Source organism: Ips typographus, linkage group LG3 (assembly GCF_016097725.1).
Source record: "Ips typographus isolate SLU linkage group LG3, UJ_Ityp_2.0, whole genome shotgun sequence".
Lineage (NCBI taxonomy): Eukaryota > Metazoa > Arthropoda > Insecta > Coleoptera > Curculionidae > Ips > Ips typographus.
In genome coordinates, this window is record NC_138424.1 from 15745843 (window position 1) to 15751401 (window position 5559).

The 5559-nt window shown below is 40.0% G+C and overlaps 1 long non-coding RNA gene across 1 annotated transcript in view; it reads right to left on the bottom strand.

The window, feature by feature from the left end:
* Positions 1–5559, bottom strand: part of LOC145726409 (uncharacterized) — a 215061-nt gene that overhangs the window by 117236 nt on the left and 92266 nt on the right. The window lies entirely within an intron of this gene.

Here is a 5559-nt window from a genome sequence, read left to right on the forward strand (position 1 = left end):
GTCCACTGCCTAACGTTGCGGAGCCATAACATCTTTTTCCTGCCGATTCCTCTCTTTCCCTCAATCTTCCCTTCAATTATCAATTGCAGGAATTGGTATTGGAATTGGGTGGCCCAGGTATGCTGTTTTTCGACGTTTAATGGTATCTAACAGTTTGCGGTCTTTATTGATTATTCTCAAGACCTCATCGTTGGTTCTTCTTGCAGTCCATGGAAGAATATAGCCTATAGACCCCCATCTCGAATGCTTACAGCTTGTTCATAGTACATTCACACCTTCAGTGTCCATCCCTCCATAAAGCAACACTGTCCAGACATTTGTCAAATCTAATTCTCAAGCCAAGATCGAAATCAGTATTGGTGAGCACTTTTTTGAATTTCATGAACGCACTGCGTGCATTTTCAATCCGGCATCTGATTTCTGTGTCTGATTCCCAGTTTTCACACAGCCACGTTCCTAGATATTTAAATTAATTTACTCGCTCTATTGGTTGATTCTGATATGTTAGGCTTGAGTTTTGAAATTCTTGTGGCTTTCGAGTAATTATCATGAATTTAGTCTTCTTGGTGTTGATATTGAGGCCCATGTACTGCATTTCCCGACAGTCCCAAGCATATCCCGCAAATCCTCCATGTTATCTGCAATTAGAACGGTGTCGTCCGCATAACGAATATTGTTGACCCATACACCATTCACCTTAACACCCACGTTACGTTCTTCTAGGGCTTCCTGAAAGATGGTTTCAGAATATAAATTGAAGAGAAGTGGGAAGAGAACACACCCTTGTATGACCCTTCTACAAATTGGTCTTGCTTCTGTGAGATCGTTACCAACTCTGACTTCAGCTATTTGGTTCTAGTATAGGCTTTGAGTGCAGCGGATGTCTTTTTGGTCTATGTCCAATCTATTTAGGATTTGGATCAGTTTATGATGTTGGACTTTCTCGAACGCCTTCTTATAATCGATGAAACACAGCATTATGTCCTTTCTCCCACCCTTAACCCCCACGTTGCATTCTGCAAAGAGTGTTTACACGGATGAGTTACAGGAAAGTGTTTATTGGACATTTCCGCAAAAAGATGAAGCAGAGAGGAACAAGGATGACAACCCGGCTATGTGTGGTTGCTGGCCGTTTGTGATATCCATGTTTGTTTTTGTACCTCCTTTTCCAGGTTACACCCGTATATGTTTCACTATGTGTATGTCAGTTGATTTTTGAACCTCCTTTCATACAGATGGAGTTACGTGCCTGATGAACCTGGCATGATGGCAAACCGCCAACTATCTCGATGACCGCTCGGATCCAGCCTTAAATTCCATTCTAGACACTTTATTCGTCTGCGAACGTTTGCACATTGTAGAGGGGTGTCTTACTCTCCAGGTCGTAGTTCAATGCTTCAGCGTCCCAAAGTTTAATTAGTATTCTAAATTTACACTGATTTTCGTGTTGTGTTTCTATAAAATACCCACGGGACCACTTTGGGACACTTGGACTGCGAGACATTGAACTAGGACCCCTGAAGAGTATTATTAGGTCACTCTTCTACAATGTCCAGAAGTCGTTCAAACGATTCGTCTGCGTTTGTGTTTAGAATCGAATTTATGGCTGGATCCGACCGGTCATCGAGTTAGTAGGCGATTTATCCGCACATAGGCCTTCACTTGATAACTTTTTCTTATAGATATTGGGCTCTCATCCAGACCAAGTCATTATTTTTAATTTTTTCCACCATCTTTCAACCAACACAACAACCATGCCCGAGGTGGGACTCAAACCCACGAATTCGCGATGGCGGACTGGTCATTTAACGTTTTCCGTAATTTTGATTGAACGCCTAAAAACGTTTACTACTTCTAATTTTTACCATTTTTCAAGTAATAGAGATTAGAAAAGCGCATATTTATAAGTGTTGAAAACTCCTGTAAAGCCGTGTTTTTGCTGTTATTTGGTGTTGAAAAGTTCCAGGCTGCTTTTTGACTTTTTATATTGAATGAAGAGATGGGCTGACGATATTAAAGCCGCAGCGGGCAGAAACTGGACACAAAAAGCGCAGGATAGAGATGTCTTGAAGAGCTATCTCCAGCAGTGGAGAAACTACGGTTTATGAAGAAGAAGAAGAAGATATAGTCATTAGCATCAAATTTTGCCCTAAAAATTATTAATTTGAGCTGATTAATTGTTCAGATACTTCAAAAGAAGACGAGTTGATAAAAGAAAAATAAACGAATGTGCTCAAATGATTGAGCTGGCTAATTGTCTAAAACTTTCAAAAAAAGACTGAAGAGCTGATAAGAGAAGATCGGAAGAATATGAAAAGACAAACTGATAAAAGAAGAGCGAAAAAATGTGCTAAAATGACTGAGCTAGTTTTGTCCATAAATTTCTAAAGACACTTTCACTTGGTAAACGAGCTGATAGAGCTCAAGAACGCTCTTGAAGGAATGTGTTGGAATTATTGACCTGGCTAATTGCTCCCAAATCTAAAAAAACACGAACTGATAAAAGAAGAGCAGAAATATAGCTAATTGTCCAGAAATTTTAATAAAAGATCAGTTGATAAAAAAAGGAGAAAAATGTGTTCAAATGATTGGCGGAGGAATGTGTTGAAATGATTGAGCTGGCTAACTGCCCAGACATTTCAAAAGAAGACAGTGATAAAAAAACGAGCGAAAGAATGAGTTGAGATGATTAGATGGGCAATTGCTCATAACAACAAATAAAGTTGATGATGGTGACTTAATGACGAAACGTCGAACGACAAATCCATGCTTCTTTGCGCTACTCTTATTTTGTTCGAGGTGTTTTTTGTTAGAGTCAGTGTTTCGGCTCCGTAAGTTAGTACTGGTAAAATACATTGGTCGAAGACTTTCCTCTTAAGACACATGGGAATATCAGATCTTAAGATGTAGCTCAATCTTCCAAAGGCTGCCCATGTAAGACCTATTCTTCTGCCAATTTCGCAGGTTTGATTATATCTTCCCATTCGAATTTCGTGGCCTAAGTATTTGTAGGCGTATACTTGCTCAATGTTTAAGTGGTTCACTGTTAGGTTTTCACTGGCAACTGGATTTATCATGAACTTTGTTTTGCCTATATTGATTTGCAGCCCAGCCTCTCTGGATACTAGGCTCTGCTCGCTCATCATTTCTTGCGCTTCTTTGAGATCATTTGTAATTAATATCAGATCATCGGCGATTTGTGCGTTTGAACATGTACTCTAAAAGGTTGGTAAACAATTTGGGGGAGATGACATCCCCTTGCCGCACACCTCTCTCATTTGGAAGCTAAGAGTATCTTCATGAAGTCTAATGACAGCATTTGCTTTCTTGTATAATTGCTTAATGATGTCGATGTAGCGATGGTCGATTCTGCAATCAGCGAGGACACTAAGCATATGGTGCTCTATTGTGTCAAAAGCTTTTTCATAAATACATGAAAATGAGAACTAACGGTTTATTATACTCTATTCATTTTTCAATGAGGATTTTAATTGTATGAAGATGATCATTTGTGCCATAGCCTTTACGAAATCCTGCCTGCTCAATAAGTTGGTAAAGATCGAGTTTAGCTATCAGCCTTTTGGTGATTATTCTGATAAACAGCTTATATATCTGCGATAGCAGGCTAATTGGTCTGTAGTTTTCTATTTGGGCTATATCTCCTTTCTTGTGTAAAAGTATTATGATGGACTTATTCCTCTGATCAGGCGTTATGGAGTTTCTTAAACAAACGTTGTATAGCTCTTACACAATATTTTCAGAAGTGCTGATCCTCCTAGTTTTATATTTTTATTTATTGATTTATTGTTTTTCATGTCTTTTAAGCAGTTTATTTTGTCTTGAGTGATTAGTGGGATGTCTTCTGATCCCTGGTTTTGTATCACATATACTTTCTGATGTTGTAGTTTCCTTATAGAGCTCCGCATAGAAGTTTCTTACCATTAGCATGTCTCACTTATTTGTGGTGGTTTGTCCATTCTTATTGTCAATCATCTTACTTAATTGTATCTTACCCTCAGACAATTTTTTCCTAAGCACTTTCATTCCCCTGTTTTCCTCTGCCTAGTTCCATCAGCCTAGTTATTTCCTCTGCTTTGTGCAGCCTTACATCTCTTCGGATAGCCTTTGATATCTCTTTATTGTTTTCACTTAGCTGGGGCATTGTTTTGATGTTTGTCTGTTAGATTTCTTCTTTTTTCCATCAACTTTTTAGTACTATCACTCAACTTCTCCTCCTTTCCAACTCCAAGCGATTGCTTGCACTTGTTTTTCGCTTCCTTCATTGCTGTTATTATTTATTTGTTTGTCTCCTCAATGTCTGGTATATCCTCTTCATTTGTCAGCATTGATGATAGACGAGAATTAAGGAGTTGTGCGTATTGGTCTGCGCCTTGTGTTGTTAATGATTTTCTAGAAGCTGTTTTTCTTATTAGTTTTGACCTCTAAACTTGTAACGAAGTTACGAATAATTTTTGTTTTATTCTCTTAACCGTCCGTTAGTATCGTTTGTTTTGCGGCGAATTACCGATATTAATAGAAACCGTTCAGTAAAGTGACCAGTGCTGGTAATGTGCTAAAATAATGAGAACCGTATTTTCTAATTTATTACATTTTTCTCAGGATTGGTCAGTCGGATTTTTACCGTTCTTGTTGAGGACAATTGGTAAAATTACAGGGTTTAAAACAGCGCTGCTGTTGTGTACGCGTCACTCGAGTAGGGCCTCGTTTCCCCCTACACGAAAGTGGGGGACCGGACTGTCTATAAACCTGCTGCCCGCCGCCAGTTCGGGGTCTCGACAATTCAAGACCAACCAGCCAAGAAGAGGACCACCAATTCCCCCAGACCTTCCCCCCGGGTGGCGAGAATTTTATTCCCAACATCTGGTTTCCCCAGTTAACCCGGTGTTAACTGGGCTCTGGCTGCACTCCTGGCACTTTCCCTCGCTTTGCCTACGCAAAAGGGGGAAAACCATCTCCCACTCACCAGACCCTAACTCTCAAAACTTTAGGATGTAAAAACAGACGGACGAAAGCCGGCTGTTTCGACATTCTAATAGTTTGCCAGGACCACCAGAGATGGACGAGCTGACGAAGAAACAAGAAATGGAGGACAAGAAGAGCGCCAGAAGAGCTCTTCCGTCAGTGGGGGCATTCTTCTCCCAGAACAGAGGATGCCGATGCAACTCTGGGAACTTCCCGAAAGGAAAGATTCCTGGACTTGTAGCGACTTCCTCTTCCAGATCTATCCTTTTGGTCTACAGCGATGGGAGGGTATAAAGCAGTAGTCTTGCTTGACTCATCTATCTGAGGCCGTATTCCCTGCCAATGAATATTGGCGCAAATTCGGTGTCTGTTGAGATCGACAGCCGAGCTTAATCACACAAAGAGCGTCACAAACCTTAGTTAGTCTTAAATTGGTTTAGTAACTATTAGGTATTCTATTTCATATATCACAGTTGGGATTAGACTGTGATTCCATATCCGTTCAGCCAGTGACGATTAATCGTGGAATTAACCAATAAACCTGTAAGAATAGAAAAAATAAATAAAACGCGCTAG